The sequence below is a fragment of the Symphodus melops genome (assembly GCF_947650265.1).
Source record: "Symphodus melops genome assembly, chromosome: 5".
NCBI classification, from domain to species: Eukaryota; Metazoa; Chordata; class Actinopteri; order Labriformes; family Labridae; genus Symphodus; species Symphodus melops.
In genome coordinates this window covers 13,215,342-13,237,044 of record NC_136695.1, presented here as the reverse complement: position 1 = coordinate 13,237,044, position 21,703 = coordinate 13,215,342, and the positions used below count along the sequence as shown (strand labels likewise).

The 21,703-nt window shown below is 39.2% G+C and overlaps 1 long non-coding RNA gene across 1 annotated transcript in view; it reads left to right on the top strand.

The window, feature by feature from the left end:
- The first annotated feature begins 15,835 nt into the window (after positions 1 to 15,835).
- The window catches only part of LOC306823487, a 24,170-nt gene continuing 18,302 nt past the window's right edge, over positions 15,836 to 21,703 (top strand). The window contains exon 1 of the long non-coding RNA XR_013779005.1: positions 15,836 to 15,873. This is a non-coding gene — a long non-coding RNA (uncharacterized lncRNA). The remainder of the gene's footprint in view (positions 15,874 to 21,703) is intronic.

Sequence of the window (21,703 nt, the reverse complement as noted above, 5' to 3'; positions counted from 1 at the left end):
TCAGAAACATGGGTGATGTCCATCTAGATCCATTTTTAACTAAATGGTTGATACAAGGGATGATTCTACTGCAGAAAAAGACAAGGAAGGTACCTTGTGGGTATAGATAAAGTATTTAGAAAAATATCACAACATAGACTTCGACACATCCAGAATGGAGTTTCTCTTTAAGTGATACTTCACCCGTTGAAGAATGAATCTGTATTGACATTGGGTCATGTATGTAATAGAAATGTGAAATAAATGTTAAAGTCGGTGCTTTTTTTTCGCCTTTACCTTTATTAAGATAGAGAGAGGAAGGTGGATAGATGCGGAAACCAGGGAGAGAGCGGGGAGAGACATGCGGGAAAGGAGCCACAGGCCAGACGCGAACCTGGGCCGCCCGCGCAAGGACCACAGCCTCGCCACATGGGACGTGCACAAAGTTGGTGATTTTTTGACTGAGAAAAGGCAGAAAGTGTCTTTTTGGCTCATTTGGATGAAAGACAAGAATTCTCACAATGCACAGCACCAAAGGCCACTCCCACAGAACCTAGAGTGCTGTATTTACGGTCTATGTCTACAACATATAGGGCCATTTCCTCTACTGATTCTGAGATTACAAAAGGAATTTGAATCTTAGAAATTACTAGTAGCAAACGGACTCTATGTTTGTGTCCAAAGGCAAACAGTGAGAGCTCCAACATCACCAGTCCACCTCAGCTTGAGCCTGCCAAGGCTCACCACCGCCGACAGGTAGGTCTTGTGTGTCGGCTGCTGCAAGCACAAGACCTACCTGTTGGCAGCAGCCGCTTCTCGTTCCACTATATTGCACTCATAGAGAGCCATAAACATCCGATTCAAGCAAAGACCTTTAGAATCTCCTTCATCCACATCAGTTTGAAGTTGACACATACTTTCCTAGCAAAATGGGGGATGTTGCTTTTAGAATCTGGCAGTGATGTCCCACACACAGATCTGTAACAGGTCTGTCGCTTCAATTGGTTGAAAACATGAGGAACTAGCAATGTAGTTTCACCTCCTCTCAACATAATAGCCTTCAGTGACACACAATGAAATTTTTTTTTTTAATCATCAGATGCTTCTTTTCAGACAAGAAATACAGAGCTTTCCTGTCTCAGGGGAAATGAGGGCGGGATGCAAGACCATTAAAAAATACTACCAGGTTTCTAATAAAAGAAAGCTTAATGCAAATCTGTGAAGTACCCCTGTAAGTTCCGTGCCTAGATACCAAACACAAACTTTGTTCTGCCGTGAAATGGACAAACTATTACAAACATGAGTTGTCTGACTGAACTACATCACACTGCTATATGAGGTAAGTCATCAACACACCCACTGAATGCTGTAAACAATTATCAACTCTATCAACACTTTAGCTAACTCTAAAATTACATGGACTTCATAGTGGAGGCCAGCGAATACAGCCTGCAGTGATTACCACATTTGTGTTCTCACTGGGAGCTCCTCGAGGCAATGTCCTGTCTCAGACAAGGTTAGACGTATGCTTCATCTGTAGATTGGCCTCTGTCATACTTACTTGTATGAACAGAAGAACACAGCTTGATGTTATACATTGCCTATACTGACAGACTCGTACTGTACAAGGACGGTCTTGTATTGGGTTGTAGTCTAGTCCTGGCACTGTGAGAGACGGCTGCCTCTCCAGCAGCTCTCTCTCTTTAGCCCTAATCTTAGCCTTTCTTAACCTTTTTTGAAACATTTTAGCTCTTTTTCTTTACTCTTCCCTGCGAAGAGATTGTGTGCTTTATATATCCTATGGATACCTTTTAGTTTAACACTCATCCAGGAGCAAGTTTTCTCACATATTCTCTGGAGAAACTGCTGGCTCTAAGAACAAAGGGACAAGCCGGGATACGACACCATCCTGGAGGAGCTGAGGAGGAGACCCAGGGGCTGCAAGGCCGGAGCTAAGCTAAAAGCCGAGACAGCAGAGAAACGGAGGTGCTTCAAGCCACCGATTCCCTCCGTCATCATGGGGAATGTGAACTCGGTGGCGAACAAGATCGACCGGACCTACTGTGAGAGCAGCTTGTTCATCTTTATGGAGACATGGCTAAACCACCTAGTACCGGATGCTAACGTGAATATGTTGGGATTCACTGCCGTGTGAGATGGATCCGCATGGGGAGGATAGAGGGGATAACACACTGTCTGACGGATTACTTGAATTTCTGCGTAGACGTGGTCGCCCCTATCAAGATTGTACGCTGTTTCCCTAATAACAAGCCATGGGTAACGCGGGAAGTTAAGGCTTAACAAGAAGAAGGCTGCCTTCAGGAGCAGAGACAGGGAGGCCATGAAGCCAGCACAGCAGGAGGTCAAGCGTTGTGTGAGGGAAGCAAAGGACACCTACAGCAGAAAGGTGGAACAAAAGCTGAGGGAAAACAACATGAGGGAGGTCTTCGAAGGTGTGAGGACCATCACAGGTCACAACACAAAGACCAGGGCAGCAGGGGGAACAATGGCGAGGGCAAATTAACTGAACGACTTCTTCAGTCCCTTCAGCAAGCTGCTGGGGATGTTTTACCAGTCCGTGGTTTCCAGCGTGCTTTTTTACACCGTGGTATGCTGGGGGGTCAGCATATCCAAACAGCACACATCCAGACTGGACAAACTGATCAGGCGGGCCGGCTCTTTTTTTTTAATTTTTCATTTATACTTGCTATATATATATATATATATAAGATTATAAATGGTGATATTTTGATAAAGCATTAAAACTGCTGTGAGCGTTTTCCTGTTTATATACATAGTTGTTTTTAATGCCGGTCACTTCTGCTAAACAATTGCTTTAAGACAAGGTGATTTTCCGAACATCGACCAGAAAGGCTTTTATTTACACTTTCACAGGAAGTGGAAAAACAAATTCCCAGTTGGAATGTTTAACTGAAACGCCCCCTGAAGTCACTCTTACTGGTCGTAAAGTCGGAGGAACTCAGACTAGCCCAAATTAGCATCCAACATGGCTGCTACGTGCATCAAACCATAAGTTAAAGCTGTAAATATAATATTTATTAGCCACTTGCTTCTCTGTTTGCGTGGTGAAATCAGTCAATATTGTGCAAGTTCTCACACACATAGGCCTGAATCACATGCACAAACAGTACCCTGGCACCTGCGGCCAACTTCCCTGTTTTGGTCTACACCAGGACTTGAACCGACGGTTTTTGTATAGAGTTTTGACAAACAGGGCCCTAGTTTCAGCAACTGTTTATGCAATAGCAAAAAACCATAATTATCCTTCTTCACCAGCTAGATCTGTCTTCACTGAAGCCGTCATGACAGTATAAATTAATTTCAACTCATATTGTCAGGGTTTCTGCCTTAGTTTTCTTTCTCTCTATCCAGTGCTATCACTCCACTCTGTTCACTGTCTGTCTCTCGCTCCCTCCTGTACATCTGCCTGCACACCCATCACAACAGAGCTGTCAGTAAGGTATGTTTAGGTGTGTGTTTGCGTGTGTGAGAGTGCGTGTGTGTGTGTGTGTGTGTGTGTGTGTGTGTGTGTGTTAATGAAACTGACAAATCCTCTCCTGATACTCCACCCACTCCAAACCAGACCTGACAAACAAATAAAATATGCATGCTCAGCAATTTGTTTCATGTTCTCTTGACGGTGGCCTTCTGCAAAAGCTCCTGCAGAAAAGTAAACATTAAGGAAGAAAGAATTTAATTTAAAGTAAGGTAGTATTTCTTGATCATTGAACAGATCACTTACTGTATTTTTTTAACCATTTTTGGTGTGGATAACTGTTAAAAATCCCAAGATGCTCCTGACAGATGTTGTATGAGGAGGTATTCTGTCATGGCAGAGTAGAGAGGAGTATGCATGATATTTAAGGCCTGGGTGTGGTCATGGCCCTTCTTTTGTCTGTGACCTTACTGTCACTGCAGTGTTTATGGCCAGTGTGAACTAAGTAGAACGAGATTCTCACCATAAAATAACTTTTTTACAATTTTTATTTTACCAAAACTCTCCTGATTGTTGTAGTTATCACAAACACTTAAACTTACAGTCAGATAAACTACACAAAGTGTTGCTCACAGTAAGAAAACTCTTCTGTATCCAAACACAAACACACTTCCCCCCTAAGCTATGCACTGTCAAACACCTGTGTGTATGTGCGTGTTTGTGTGTGTGTGTGTGTGTGTGTGTGTGTGTGTGCTTTCTGTGTGCAGAGGCAATGCTGAGGTCATGTCTAGCCCCACGGCAGTTTATTAAAATGCATGTGTTTAGGGGAATGTGTGTGTGTACTTGTGTACGTGCCTAGCTACACTGTTCACACAAGTGTTTACATAATTGATGAATATGATAATGACACAAGCTGGCATTGTGCTCATGTGGGCATCTGTGTGTACACTAGGGTGTCAGCCTGCTTGTGTGTGTTGTGTACATATTTGTGTGCTTGCCTCTTTTTCAGGTCTTGGGCAGAGGATGCTCCAGTTGTATCACACGCCATCATCTTGGCACCGACAGTTTGACCATTGACAGTGCTTTGTTCCTTTGGCAGACAGACAGGGAGACAGGCTGACAGACAGGTAGACAGACATGCTGACAGCATATGGTGCCAGACAGGAGACCTGCGGACCCATGTGGTAGTAAGAAAAACACTCATTTCTCTCTCTCCCCCTCTCTTTCTCTCCCTTGCTCTCTCTCTCTCTCTCTCTCTCTCTCTTTCCACTCCCCCCTGGCATATGTTGTGTGCGGTTGGCTGTACGCCACATGCCGTCTGATGCCCTCGGCACTGTTGGGGCTCTGTGCCACCTGTGCCACTCTCTCCCATAGCAGCCTCTCAGCTCATGTGTGTGTGTATATATATATATATATATATATATATATATATATATATATATATATATATATATATATATATATACATACATACATATAAATATATATACACATACATATATATATATACATACATATATATATATATACACACACATACATACATATATATATACACATACATACATACATACATATATATATATATATATATATATATATATACACATATACATACATACATACACCTACACACACTTACACACACACAGACACACACACACACACAGACACACACACACATACATACATACATACATACTGGTATATATATTGCCTCACCCTCTATAGGCAAGTGAACTAAGTGAGGACTTCAATCAAACTGTTTATTTAAACTCTTATTTGTCTTTTATTTTTCCAGAAGATGGTTTCAATGATATTGGTGGATTCATTTAAACAGAGCATGTTTTAATGTGTGCTCAGTTGTGCTCTTTAGAACAATATCAGATTATTCAATTTAGTGATGAAGAGAACATACTTCATTAATACACAAAGATTAATTCATATTTTTCACTATTGTTTAGACTTGGTATGCACCAGCATGCACTGTTAAGGATAAATCAAAGAACACAGTACAAATACACTGGCAAAACAACAGTTTGTTTACTATGGCAGTTTTCAAAACCGCCTATTAAAAAAACACTTTCAAACGCAGTATACAGTATGTACTGAAAGCTGGTTTCCAGTCTTGATATGCTGAAGTAAACAACAGCACAGCTGAAACGCCGCCATAGCGTAGCATCCACTGACTCTCTCAAAAAAGATTACTGGTGGTTTATTTGTGTAGTTTGGTCTGATTTCCCCTGTTAAGAAAGATGTCGCTGACTGTCTTTTGGATCTCTGACATGATGCTTTCCATCTTGGGAAATAGTACAAAACAAGACAAGTCTGATACATACCAGATTTTTCTTGGATAAGTACACATCAAGGTATTTTTGGAATATTGTGGCTCTGGCATTTGTTTGCATGTAGCATACTATGAAACCAGTATATGTTTGCATCATTATTACTAAAATATTCTGCATTTCATTTACTAAGCAAACTTGACTCCTCCATAAGATCTCATATCATCGTAACAGTGATTAAAACAATCATCACCCAGAGTTACAGGGTGGATTGTCTCTTGAGTTTCTGTGTCAGTCAAGATTAAAGTAACACAGAGTATGGTCAGATTATTGAGGATTTAGAACAGACAGAACTACACACTTGTTTTCAGAAATACACAAATATATACTAACACACTACCAAATACACACATATACACAAAGAGAATGATGTTCCAAAATGTCAATGCTGGTGGTGCATTTTGTTTAGTAGTGTTTCTTGTTTAGTAAAATTTGTCAAGAAAAGAGGAAAACATGATTGGGATTAAAAAAAATTATTTGACATTGCTTATGCGTGTGATTATTTGTGTCAGAGGGAGAGAGAAATAAAAGGAGAGAGAAAGAGAGAAAGCTACAGAGCTGCAGGTTGCAAACTGGGCAGCTAAACAGAGAGAGGAACAAAAAGGCTGTTATCTTACATACAAGGACTGCAGCCTGTCAGAGACACACATGTATTGTACACAGAATTACTGCAGGCAGCACTTTTGATCAATCTCTGAGTTGTGGTGCAAACTCTGGAGGGCCCACATACAGCGTCATGCAGCAGCCATAGTCTGCATTCATAGGAAGAATGATTCATCTGTCGAGCCTCAAGCAGCCACACACTTAAAGAATCAGACAGAATATAGTTTTGCCCTCATCTTTCTGCCCCACACTGTATAAGGACGTTTTTTTCAGATTAATCCAAGATAATCCCTAAATTCACAGGTCAGCTGTCACAGCTGACTCGCACACAATTGTGGCCAGGTTAGTCAGCTATGTGGGAGTAACACACCTGACCCTGCTCCTCTGTTTTGCAGCCTATGCCAAGACTAAAGGTTATCTTTTTACATTCGCTTGACCACACACACACCCAAACACACATACACATTTTCCTCCCTCTCCAATTAAATCAGATTCTGTCATCCTGGTTTCGCCAGGCCTGCTCTTCCACACCTGACGCTCTCACACACACCCAGGTGTGCCTGCCTTGGTCTCAGTTGGCACGAGGAATCTGTGGAGAGTTAATTGCATCAGCTGTTAGGTGAGGAGACAGAAAGTAAGATGGCCATGAGCCAGAGTTGACTGACAGAGATCTGAATGAGGTTGTTTGGAGAAAAATAAGCAAAAAGCAGACTAACAAACCTTATGAGTTGCCATATACTATATTCATTATATAGGGAGAGATGGTACATTTTTTGCTAGATAAATTTTTTAAATCCTTTAGTTTTTTGTTTTTTTTAATGTTGATTTTCTTAAACTAAGACATTTCACCTTTTCGTTCCAGTTTGTAATTTATTTGTAAGACCAAAAAAAAAAACTATCAACATCAAGGGTCATGATCCTTTAACACCTTGTGGCACACGATTTTTCAGTGAAAATATAGGGAAAGAAACAGAATTGTAGCATTTTGTTTGGCAGCAAAACAGCGTATATGCTTGCAAGCAATTACTGTAAAAAAAAAAAAAAGAAAGTACTTTCAGTGTGGGTGGAAGATCAATCATGCAGAAATAGTTGCAATTATTGTCAACATACACCTCACTTCTGACTTGTAGATCCCTGCAAATACCTTGTTTAAAGGCCCTCTAGTTCTTCCGCTGGTGTTTAATTTCACAGTTGCTTGTTTACACCCCCCATGGCTGTTCTGCATTTGTATTCAATAAAATGTACTGAAAAGATAAGAGAATTACTGTGTGAATGTGGAACATGCAGGAATGTGATGTCCACAATCAGATGTGCAACAGTGTGCAACACTTTAGCTTGCTGTATTTCCCTCTGTGATTCTATCTTTTCTGTCTTCAAGGTACCACATGCACACAGGTTTAAACCAACATAATCAAAGTTGGACACACATGGAGAAGCATCACATCCTTAAGGTTGTTCAGCTCCTGTTGGCCAACACCCAATTGAATCACCTCATTTGTCTTGCTGTGATTTATCTGCCTATTGGAACAGTGGGCAGCAAAAAAATTATACTCATAAATAAAAACTGAAAGTCCATTAAAATTGATCAATATATTTAAAAGAAATATATGGCAATAAAGTTTATAGATGATACAAATCTGCCAATTTCTCCATGCTCTGAGGACACAGTAAGAGAAGTAATAAAAAGGACTACTGCAAATATCCATATTTCAACCATTGAACCCTGAGGAGCAAAATACAGCAACAGACTCATTATGTAACATATACTATAAAAAATATTGATGGTTTATGTCTGCAAACAACATCCCATGCATCCAATCAGTACTTTAAAAATAATGATGGGGAAATACACTGCATACATACAAACAAACCACAAAACAAGCCAATTTTCCCAAGACAAATCAAAACAATTTAAAAGTGACATTAATATTAATAACCAGAAACTAAAAAGATACTTACACTTTATTCTTAGTACCTGGTTATCAGTTCAAGTCAACAACTGTAACTATTTGGAGTAATCAATCTTTTTTTTCATTAAATAATGAAATTAAATGATATTTACTTAAACTCTGTTCGGTGTCATAAACAGCAGAAAAACATTTTACTCATCTCTTGTTTCAGTGGAACTGAGGGCTCATTTTATGATGTTGCAAGGATATATTTGTCACAAGTGCAGGCAGAAAACAGGGATGAGGGCCCAATTGCAGTAAAATCAAAAGATTTATTTAAGCAAAAAGGCAAAACAAAAACTTACTCAAAATAATAAATCCAAAAACATCCAGAAAGGCAGGGGAACAAAAATCCAAAACCAAATAAATCCAGGGAGCAGAGTGAACAAACAATGGGCTCAGACTAGACATGACACAGATAGACTAGAGACAGACTACCAGCAACAATGAACTGACTGACTAACTGAGGTAATTAGACACAGGTGAGACTAATGACACAGGTGAGGACAATCAGGGCAATCAGACACGTGGGAAACACAAGGAACAAAGAACACAAGACCAGAAAACTGAGGACAAGTACAAAGTAAAACCTGACACTGAAAACACGAAAACTAAAACAAGATATTACAAAATAAAACAGGAAACACTGAAAACTAGACTAAGAAACATTAAACTAAGAACCTTAAAACACAAGTAACACAGGAAACAAAGTTAGAGACCACATAGAAAGACACAAGGATACAGGGAAACACATTAAAGACTAGGACTAAATATAAATCAGAAAACACTTCACACAGGGAGACACGGCGGAAAACATGAGAACTAAAGCAAGACAGGAAATCAAAACTAAATCATGACAATTTTTATTTGTGTTTGTTAAACTAACACTTGCATAGTATGCTTTATTAAATGCACTTTAATTCGATGCTTGTAGCTGTACATTTTTTAAGTCATATTTTTGGCCTCTTGCCTTTATGAGGTTGGAAAGCTGAAGAGAGACAGGAAATGTTGGAAGGAGACGATAGGGAGTGATAAGGGCCAAGGTCAGTGATGGGAGCATTAAAGTCTCTGTACAAGGGGCGAGCAACATAACCCCTGGGCAAGAAATCATTTTACAAGTCTCCGATTATGATGATCAATCAAAAAAAAAAAAAAAAAAAGAAGATAACAGTGTCACCCATCCATGCTTTTATATTGGAGGGACAATGAACGTTTCTGAGGTTTAACTGCATTTCTCAATCAAGAGAACCATTTCATGATTAAGCAGTAGCCTAAAAATCACTTTGACAACAAGATGTCTTGAAGAAATGAGTAAGGTGAGTTTTCTTTTTTTTTTTATCAGCCTATCATGTAGCAATACTCAGCTGGGGACAAAAATGGTTTATATCAGACTTGCACATTTTTAAAGCTAAACTTTACTTGCTTTCCCCTTTGGTGAGAGGGCTAATGGAATTAGAAACTATCATAAAACACTGCATTAAGCTCTTCCCATGGTCCAAACATGATTTAAATGCTAATTTTCATTCATTGCTTTAGATAGGCTAAGTAGACACAATAGCTGCCATTGTAATGCTATTGCCTCAGGTAAGTCAGAGGATAGTTGGGGAATTGCTAAAACAACTTTTGGAGCTTGTTAGCATACCTGGAGAAACAAAGGTGTATGTAATAATGTTAACGGGGGCTTGTTTCATTGAGGTGATGTGTTTTGTGCCAGCGTGAATATTATCGACGACCCTTAAAAATAACCATCAAAATGCGTCACAGCAGGCCTATACTGGGTCGTGTATTTGTTTTTAGACCACAGTGGTTGAAAATATTCTAAATGTCTCCCTTGACAAAAACCTATTACACCAAGTTTTTGTGAGAAAGTGGGTACGGAAAGTTGCTGACTACACACAAAGAAAAAACTGTATTTCACACTTGTGCAGGGAAAATTTGGGGTGGACAGTTTTTAAAGTTAAGAGGAGGCAAGAGATACCCTGCAGAAAGAGTTTATCAAAAAACAGACTCATAAAGATAAGCCCAGTGTCGAGGCAGATTTGAAAAAAAAAAAGTATTTTTCAGAAAAAAACATGAGCTAAGTAAAGCTGTAACTCAGAAAAAAAAATACTAATCTACACTTTAGTTGAAAAGTGTGTTATGATTAAAAATCCTGACCTCATGACATGTCAAGCTGTCACTCATTAAAAAAACATGTTTCTGGAATGACTCACTACCTTAACATGCATTCCTGTCTGCTTATAACATATCTCTCTCCGTAACCATCTTCACCCTCGCCACATACCAGTGGAGTCAAAGTTTCATACCAACACCTCAGCTGAGACACACAAAGTACACACACACTTACACACAACAGATTTTTTTTAAAGTCAGTAATGGGTCTTCTGAATGGCAGACCACTAGTCTTTAAATAGACACACTTCTTACAGCGTATCAGCTGACACTGGGCCAAACTGACAGTGAGCAGTAATGCACAATCTTTAAACCAAGATAACGTGTTATTGTCTTCTTGCAAATGGGGAAACAGTGAGGAGAAACTGTCAACATTTTGGAGGCATAATGTGGGTGTAAAACTTCTCTATTGCTGTGTTGTCAGAAATCTTGTCAACAATATTGTTTGTCATATTCCGTGTTGCACATCTGAATGACTTTTAACTAAGAACCATCTTAATCTCCCATTAACATGAAAGTAGATGAGATGAGCCCTTTTTGCACAAAGAAACTCACATTTATGAAGGTAAACGGTTGTATAGCAAGAAGCTTTTTTAAGTGCCTTACCTGCTGCTGCCTTTTCTGGGGGTTGCTGTCTATCAAAATTTCATTTTCCCTTTCCAGTGTTTTTTTTTTTTCTTCTTCTTTTTTTTTTCAAAGAACAACAACACAAAAGAATTACTGGCATTATGCTCCATTTTTTCTAACTACTTTCTAATTAGTATTAATACTAATAGATATGCAAGGCCCTTCTGTCACTAAATGCTTGCTGTGGTCAGCAATATAGCTACTTTAAGGGACAATGATCTCAGTCCTTCTGTGAAAATGACAGATTTCTTCAAATCCCATAGACGATGATTTTTATCATTAAAGTTAATCAGTTGAAATATTTCAATCTTTTGATTCTATAGAGTCATCTGGTGCATTTCACTGTGTTTGATTAACAATAACACATCATCACTAGTGCTCCTTGAACAGTCAAAGCATCCAGAAGCCTATTTGTGTCAAATATTTCAGCAGCTGTCATTTTCAATCTCAGAGGAATTTCAAGCACTGAATAAAAACGTCTGATTCCAGTGAATGTGATGTTTCAGTAGCAAGTAATAAACCACAAAAAATGCTTTTTTTTCCATGAACAACAACTAAAATGTTCACGGTAAATCAAGTGTTGAAGTTTGAAATTAAGGAAAGTGTGTTTGTAGTGATTGAGAATTTGTGATCCTGATCTTCTCAGTTAAAATCTTTTGCTGCTCTTTATGCTTGTACTTTATCTCGCTTTGAATACTTTAATGACACTAGTATTATCATATTGTGTTGAAAAATGATTTGATGTGTTAGTCCGTGTTAGTTTCTTGGAGTCCAACAAACACACCTACAGTAGATAATGCTATTGGGAGTGAATTTATTCTCGCATGTTAATGTATAAGCCTCAATAAGCGTTAAAAAAAAGACAAAGGTGTCATTATTAATAGGGTACAGAACCCTTTAAGGGGACATTGTTCAGCAAGAAACAAAATTCAAACTAAGTTTCTGGTGCGTAACACGAGAAATCTCATATCTTATGCATATGAGAAGGTGTTGCATGTGCATAAGTTATTTCTGGTCATTAGAAGAAAATGTTGCGTGTGCATTTTCTAGTCCACTACCATCGTAAGCAGAAGATAGTTTCAGCTGTGCATTTTTTTTTACTTCTTTCAACCCTTTTCTCCTTAGGGACCCCGTACAGGTGCTAGAGTGGGAATCACATATTTATGGATGGAAGAGGAGACACAGTTTATGCTGTGATGGCTGAAGGAGTTAATACGAATAGAAGGACACCATTTTCCAGCTATGAACTTGTGTTTGGATTAATTTAATTGATGAGCTAATAGGTCAACCTGGAAGCAAAACAATTATTGATGTTCCTTTTTTTTAAGAGCACGGTCCATCTTCCATGTACTGTTGTTTTTTTACCTGCTCTATTTTGAACTTTAGAATTCAAATCTTAACAAGTATACATGAGCCCTTTAAAAGTAAGTACGCCGTCAGTCCATCAATGTGGTGGTTTATATGAGATTGTGCAGAATCGCGCCAGCTAAGATCAAGCAGTGGTCTCATAGAAATGCATGAGGAGGCTGCTCTCTGTGATGCAGTGCTGTTCAGTCTGAACACAGCCTATAGCACAACAGAATGGGCAGTTTGTGTTTAACCTTGGTCTCAAAGTCACTCAGCAGCCTCAAGCTTCTCTCGAGCCCGACAGCCCTCCCCTCTTCCTCCATCTCAGAACACCACCACCAACAGCCCCCTCCCTCAGCTGCCATGTTTGAGCTTCTCAACAGGGGGCCTGCAGTTCCAGAGATATGTGGGGGTGCTGTGTGTGCGTCAGTGCGTATGCGTAGAAAGTGTGTGTGTGCGTGTGTTTGTGCAGAGGCTTGTGTGTTTAGACTTTCGGCTTCTCCCTGGATGTGCTAATGTGATAATTGAGTATTCCAAGTACTGCCTGCAACTGTGTCACCACACACACCTACACACACACACACACACACACACACACACACACATTATATCACACATTATATCACATCACACAGCTGGTTTGTCTCAGAATAGCTTCTTCACTTCTTGATGACATTCTTCAGCTGAGCAGTGTTGAGTTGTTAATGATAACACATGGATGTATTAATAGATTCTTAATTTGTTGCTTTTGTGCTTCAGTGTTGTTGTTTTTCATCATCTTAAACATGTAGATAGCTTGCGCTCTTTTTATTTCATTTCCACATAAAACTCTATTATTGGAGAAATGTGACCACATTAGTTAGAGGTAAATGAATAATTCTTACTGTACATCTATGGTAATAAACATTTTACTGACTTTCTGACTTCCACATTTAATGATATTAAAAACACAGTCCACAGGAGAGGTACAAGTTTACCAGAGAGTGGATGTTTACACTCTCTCCCTCTTTTTTTCCCCATTTTCTCACTGCAGGGAGATGAAGCCGAAAGATGTCTCAAGAATCCCTTGAAGGGAGTCGCCAGTGTGTCCAGGGACCGATACTCAGCATCCAGATGCCAGTTCTCGACCCCGGCCCAAAGTCTGAGGAGCTGTGAACTGAAGAGCTGCTGCGTTCAGAAGCCAGTAGGTCATAGTTGCTCTGGCTCTAGGCAAACGCATCACAGACAAACCAAAAAGGCACTCTTTGGCTTTCAATATTGATCACTTCTCACACACACACACCTACACTTACACACACAAACACACACACATACCCTCACACCACATGTTGGAGAAATCAATGAACAGACAAATTTATACTGGCTGTGAACCAAGTCATTCCAACAGCATCTGTGTTTTTGCATTTGTGTGAGAACGAGTGCATCTGCATGACTGAGAAACCAGAGAAGAGCGTTTCGAAAGTTGGATCCAAAAAGTTCTGTGCAGATTTTTAACAAATGATAAATGGGGGTTGCGGGGTGGTGCTGACAATATAGCAAGGAGGAGAGGAGGCGTTGACGAGGCGTTGTCGGAAGGAGAAGAGAGGAGGGGATTAGGGTTGGCGGTTCGCTGTCGAACCAGCATCGATACAACGGCAGCATTTGCCTAATCCCCTGGTAATGGGAGCTTAGCAGCCTCCTCGGACACACAAACACTCCCACTGCCTCCACCTCCGCTCTGCTCCTCTCTTCTCCTTCCCTGCCCTCTTCCATCCTCATTTACATAACATTAGGAACATTAAGGCTGCTCCAACAAGGCCCTATTATGTGCATGTTGGTTTTGGGTCCCATTGCGTTGGCCCCAAGGCTTTGGAGAGGAGAGGAGCAGAATGAGTCAGGACATCAGAGTCTTGTCCACTGTTTTGTCTGATGGAGATGGTATGTGTGAATCTTAAGGACTTTTTAAAAAAGAGCGAACGAATGAGTGATTGAGAAAGTGATAAATAATTCGCTGAAAGTCCAGAGCTGTCGATCTGATTGCAGACATGTATTCAAAACTGCATCCAGATGTACAGGCTTCGGAGGTATAACAGAAAACACACACACACACACACACACACACACACACACACACACACGCATACCACTTAGGAGGTATAACAGAAAACAACAAGTAAGGTTTCCCCCTAATGAAGACCATGTTTACTCAGTCTGTGACACATCCACACCTTAATACCATAAAACTTGTTTGCATTATTCAAGTCATCCAACCATAGCATGTAAGCTAGAGAAGTTTAATACTGATAAATCTGTTTCACATGTCAAAGTTCCCTGAAATCAACAGGCTATAATGAAAAAAGACCTATAGCATCAATGTTCATCATTTAGAACACACAGATCTTTACTCTGATGTATACTCTGCAGCAAATTGATATCTGAATGATTTATAGAATATAATGATTAATTATAGAATGACTCCAACAACTTAAAGTGAAATAATAACTTCTTGATTAGAAGGCATTCATCCTGACAAAGAAAATAAAAAATATTTTTGGACAGATAAGATGTGTTTTCAGTGGCCTACTATGAAGGCCAGACATGTGGCCTTCTAACTTATTTAAATCACATGTTCAAGGCTTTGTCGCTTAAATTAGACAAAAATAAAAGAAAGGGACATATGGCTTCTAGCTGGATGCAAACCAGTATTTCCCTTCTTTTATTTGTTTCCATTATGACCAACTATTTACATCTGATGCAAGCTAATTTTCACCACTGAGAATGATGCAAATTACACACTGTTCATTTATTAGAAAGGTTTGGAAGTTAGCATTTTATTCCTCCTGAAAGTGTTTGGATAGATCAAAATATACCTGCTGCCAGCCAAATGTGAAATATCACTGCTTTAACAGTAGTGGCACAACAGGTAAAATAATCAGTGTGTTACCTTTAAATAGACAAAGAAGATTCACTTTTGAGTTGTTTTAACGCGTCTACATTTAAAAATCAAACAAACTGCACTGTTTCAGTATTCTGACATCGTAACATATAAAGCGACAAACAGCCTGCAATTAATCATCACACTGCAAAAAAACTCCAAACAGGCAGAAAAAGACAAGTAACAGTGTTCAATGTTGTTCTGCTTTTTATAACTTTCCTCTCTTCCTCATCTTTCATTTCGCCCCATAAAGCAGAGTTTTCAATTGGCTTCAAAGCTCTGAGCAGAGCTCGGTTGGGGGCCTTCAAAGCCCCTGTCTGTCGGCAGGTTTAGGCACAGAGAAAGCTTCTTGTTCTTTAAGGTTTTGGCTCACAAATAACGCCAAGCCAGGGCCAAGGCAACTAGCGTTCACCCTGACAGGATAGTAGACAGACTTGTGCGTTTCAGTGATGTGTTTTGGGGGCGAATCCTGCATCTATGGTAAGTACCTGCTCTGTTTGGTTTGTTTCTCTCTGTTCTGATGTTTTCACTGCTGTCTGTCTTTGCAGAAATGCGTGGCTCCTGCAAAAATAATTTTCGGTGATTGTTAAAAGTTACTGTGGAGGATTTTTTTTTTGACTGATACATCGGAAATAGCTTTTATGTTCTATTATGTGAAATGTAAAAAAACAGCACTAAAACAAGCTATAGTGCATTTTAAAAATACGTAACAAGAGGTATGATATATATTATATTTATTACATTGTGTGAAAACATCTGTTTAATTTGCCATGTGATGCAGTTTGGAGAGCAGTGAGCGAGCACAGATTTTTGTTTGTGAACATTCACATTTTTAAAATGATGCTATAAAATGATAGTTTGTTAGATGTGAAGTTTTGGTCACACAATAATTATGAAGCTGGTTAGAATAGTTTCCCCAGAAGACATTCATTTTTACACTCAAAGAGATTTTAGGAATACTCTTATAGTGTTTTGATAAAGATCTGGATTAGATTTCTGACAGCAGAAAAGTAAAAAAAAAAAAAAAAAAAAAAAACATCAGAAACAATGATACTTTAATCCAGCTTGGGTCACTGTGTTTACATTTCTGTCGATCTTATATCCTGTCCAAGTGTCAGTAAATTGGAAACTTAAGTGAAAACAAAACATCAGGTCTCCTAGTCGTACCGTGAAAAAAAAGGGAGGAGACATAAAACTTCCATCCAATCATTGTCAGGTTTAAAGTTGTTTAAAACATTACTTTCAGCACAATGTGTTACTGCCAGGCAAACAGGTACACTATACTGATGATTGTCATCCAACATTGAAATTTTTCTATACTTGAGTCATTCTGCCCAGAAATGTAATGCTAGTATTATTGATATCATTATTGACATCCTACTTGGTACATTCATGTCTCTGTGGAATTTGATGGAAATCATTTAATGTTTCTCATGTAATAAAAGAATAAGCACAAGTCATGATAATTTACATGTTTACAGTTCGACGAATGCAGAAACTGGCAGGGACTTGTGGAGGGTGTGTGTGTGTATGTGGGGGGGGGGGGGGGGGGGGGGGGGGGCTTTTACATACCCTGTATTTACTTATACAATCACAACAATATTATTAATCAAGAACTTTCCAACTGCTGTGTTACTGAAGTGTAAAGATGGAGCTCCTAATTACTATATTGTGCACACTATAGTGAGTGCTCAACCGACCTTGAATCAGACTACTGACATTATTCTCTAATTTCTTGCTTTACAAAAATGGAGGTTGTATATGAGATTACGAACTACCCAATGTTTATAATATATTCTTTTATTTGTTTATTTTTTATAATTTCTGTGGTTAGAGATGAAAAATAGAATAAAACAGAACAGGATAGTGCTAATATTGAGGGTCTTTTTTTTCTTTCAGTTAAAATCAAGCAGCTGTATTATTACAGTGTTTAAACAGATCCGTCTGGTTCTTCTATATTCATGGGACGTGCACAGTTTTCTTTATACTACACCTGCTCTGGAGTTCATCTCATTGTAGCATCAGTCTTGCTCTTTAAGCTTCAGAGGATCACAGGATTCACTGATACCATAGCCTTTTCTAAAGCTGCTTTTATTGTTGGTCCCTTTAGATGACTGCGTCAGCTAAATGCCTAAATTGTTATTGTAAATGGTAGGCCTGCCCACATGTTAGCCCAATAGTCACAGCACTCTTAAGAAGCAGTGCTGCGAAGCTGACGAGATGAGATCGAAACAGGCAGCCATTATAATCAGTCATTCAGCCTTTTGGAGTAGACATTCTCTGTTTGTGGTTTGTTCTTAATTCAAAGGGAACCTATGTGACCTGCTGGCTTTCACATCAGCCTAAAACCACTGCGCTCACCCTCCCCCCCCTTCCCCCTCTTCTTTTTCTTCATCCCCACAATCTCAAAATCTCAAAGTTTCTTCCCTTCACTCCCTGCCAGTCTTTGTGTTCTTTTTTCTTTTATTTAGAAAATACTTTTTTTTTTGTAAAACAGACTCAAAAGTTGCAGTGAAGCTATGACCTGTGATTGCATCATTGGTTAAAGATTGTGATCGTGAGTAATTGTTTACTTTCATTTCTCATTCTGTTGCTGACTTTTGCTTTAATACACATTTAATGGTTATCATTAGCAGACCTCCAATACATTTTTGATTTACTCTCATTCTCACTGGTAACTGAATTGTTGATTACATTTCTGGTCTTCTTTCAATCACTCATAGTTTAATGGCTCTTCCTCGTGGGGAGGGTATACCTTTGAAAGTCTCCGACATTTTTTATTGTTGTTTGTGTTGCTATTATTTTTGCTGCATTTTGTGGTGTGATGAGATGGAGATGAGAGTTGTGCTCACAGTGTTCCCCAGCTCAAATTTAAATATGGAAGGGGTTATGTGAGGAGAACTGCGAGAGTGTGCACAGCATGAGTGAAAACCAGTGAATGATGTCTGGAGCCACACTCACAGTATTTAAGGTGGAGTCCTAAAAAAAAAAGAAGTTGTGACGAAATATTGCAGCTTTATTTAATTTTCATATTAAGCCCTGACTGCAGAGGAAAACAAAAACACGAGTAGCATTTTTGTCCCCTTTATCATCTCGAAATGTATGACTCTTCAGGTTTTGCTGCATAACAACATATCTTCTCATTTGGTGAATTATTATGTTAAGTGACTTCAGAGCTTATTCCTTTTCATTATCACAGCGGATCAGGGCAGGGAGGAAAGCCATTCACAGCACGCCGAAACTGAAAGTTAATAGCCAGTTGTATCATATTTGGAAAATGGATGCACAAACAGTCGCAGTCAGGACTATTAAGACTCTCCGATCCTCCCTCCAGCACTGTGTATGCTTTGGCTGTGACAGAAAAGTTTGGTGAACACTAGGCGGGATCATGCAAACAGCACATTGAAATGTCCTGAATTAGCTAACCACTGAGTCGCTGTGCTGCCCTGGTATTATTGTAGTCACACCCTGTGTTTCTATCTCACCTTTTCTCCCTCCCCCATGTCTTCCCTTCCTCAAGACTGTGCTGTTTGAAAGTATAGCCTTTGCGTGTGTGTGTGTGTGTGTGTGTGTGTGTGTGTGTGTGTGCGTGTGTGTGTCACTCCTGCAAACTGTGGCTCTCAGCTCTCCACTGTGCTAATCATATTCTCGCAAGTTGTTAGCAGGAGAGAGGGAGGCAGGAATGGAGGGGAGAGACAGGAAATGAGGATGTGGTGGAATAGAAACAGTAGAAGGGAGTGAGGAGGGAGCGCAGGGAAAATGAAGAAAGACTGACAGAGGGAGGGATGGGAGGGTTGTGAGCACGCTGTAATTAGCCAAGTTTTGCAGTGGTTTATAACTCAGACACATCGTAAAGGTATGTTGTTGAAGGATATCTGAATTTCTCTCCCTCCCGTTCTATCTTTTGGTCCCCTCACCCTCCCCTCCTGTCTGCCTCTCCGGCTCTACCTTTAAATAATGCAGTGTGAGAGATGGCTCTTACATACTGAGGAGGTGTCAGCAGACAGTTACCGAACCGTCAGCGCCATTGCACCTACCCAAATGACAAATGAGCACAACATACACACTCCTGTCATCTCTAGTTAGTGTGCAGGTAAACTCTGCCACACAGAGGAGATAATTAGAGAGACTCACACCAGTAAAGTATAGCATTAAGGCCCAAGAGCTTCAAAGGCAAGGAACTGCAACACATTTATAAACAAACACATCCAGAAAAGCAAGTGGAAATGCCAAATAAATTCTAATTTATTGATTAAAATCTAGGCCATTACAGTAAAATGTTTTCATTGTTTGTCAATTTAAATATTTACTTTAAAAATATATTGTAATCTATGGCACAAAACAGCGATGTATGAATATATCATAGTCAGAATGGAAAAAACTTCAACATCAAAACTGTTTTTATGAACTTAAACTGTTTTCATGAATAGACTTGACAGGTCGACACCTTTAGCATTCTGTAAATAACACCATAAAGGTGTCATAGAGGTAAAGGAACAGATTATTTTTTATAACCACGGACTATAGCATTGCCCATCAACATTTACTAGCTGCACAGTATTATAATCATTATTTTATGGCAGACCTATGGTGGGCATTTCACTCTTTATATCCTACTGGCTGAGAACAGCATTATGGGATAGATATGGTGTTGTTTCCTCTGGAGTATGATCTATTTTCAAGCAGCATGAATTACTCTAAAATCTTTCACACATATTTCAGATTTTTATTTTCCACAGAACAATAATGTGAAAGTATGACCATATTGTCGTGTTATAATCCACCTTCAAATGTTACCTGTCAGCCATGTACAGCTGTGCATCGTTCTTTAAATGTCCTCTGTTCTCGGCCACATAGATATGATGGTGCAGTGAGGCAGTTTGTAAATGTCAAGGTATGATAAAGTGTTCGGCTTATGTTAGATAAAATTCATAGTCAAACAGAAACATTCAGGAAACCTGTTTTCTAGCTGGATGAAGCTTTTAAAATACTTTTTACACCCATTCAAAGTAGAACGGGAGGACAGCCGGAAAATAACTGAAACAAAAATGTCAGCAGGGCTTCATTATTTATCTTTCAACTTTTTGAAAAGTATCTCAAGCTGCAAAACATCTTTATCATACCTGCTTGATGACAGTGACACGATATATTAGAAAGATTGTGTGAAATATCATTATTCATATTTGATACAGGAATTAATTACAGCCAAGCAGAAAATATTCATTTCCCTTTGTTTTGATAAGCACAGATATTTTCAGAGTATTATGGTCATTTTTCTCTGCCTCCAGGGGGGCCTGGGATGGGAATGTTAGCATCAGCCAAAATTCAATGTGATTTATTTTATACCATTATAGCATGGCTGGATGCTGTCAAATCAAACACAACAGCTTTTGTGAAGTCATTGTGCGATTTAGACATTTATTTAAATAATGTTGTCTCCCAGACTGCTCTCCCCATAGGGTCACCTTATACATATTATTATATAGAAAACTTAATGGAGCCATTATATAATCTTCCAGCCTAGCCTGTCGTACAGTACAGATTCCTCGAGTGTCAGAGCCTCTCAGGGCCTCTTCAGTTTTATTTTCACTTTCAGGGACTGCTTTTTTTCTCAGCAAAATATAGCCAGACACTTTTTTTGTCTGGCTGTCAACACTGGATCTGTTGCTATACTTCAATAATCTCAATGTCAAATTTGTATTAGGCAAATGTCTAATAATAGCCAGTGTGTTAGATGGATGCTCTTGCCAGGGATAAGATGCAGAGCTGTCACACTGACAGGATCCCTTGAATACAGAGCTGATGAAATGACTGCCTGTAATACAATTTAGGACTCCATTTAATAAACAATAGGCAGCATAGCGACTTTGTATTATACTAACGCAGTCCTATGCCCTGTCTCTGTGAGGCTGTTTAATTGCAGCGTGACCTTGGGAGTGACACAATGAGGAATATTAAGAAAAGCAAAGTCAGCAAGTCATAATTACATTTGGCCCTTTTTGCTGTAACAGTTCATTAAAGGGCCAGACTGGAATTACATCTGTGTACCTGTGATAAGGGCTGGAATAGGAATGTGATGTTTCATCTTTCATGCTAATTCTACAATAAATAACACAATGCTCCAAAGTTTTTAGGATTACATTTGTTAATAACTCCAAGTTCAGTGTATGTAGGTGTTTCAAAGTGTAGAACACCTGATAAAGCACAAACGTATGAAACAGTAATAGAGCAGAGCATAATGTGTTGGAATAGATTATTATATTATTAATACTAAGGGGATATTTCCCGTATCATTTGAACGTAGAATATC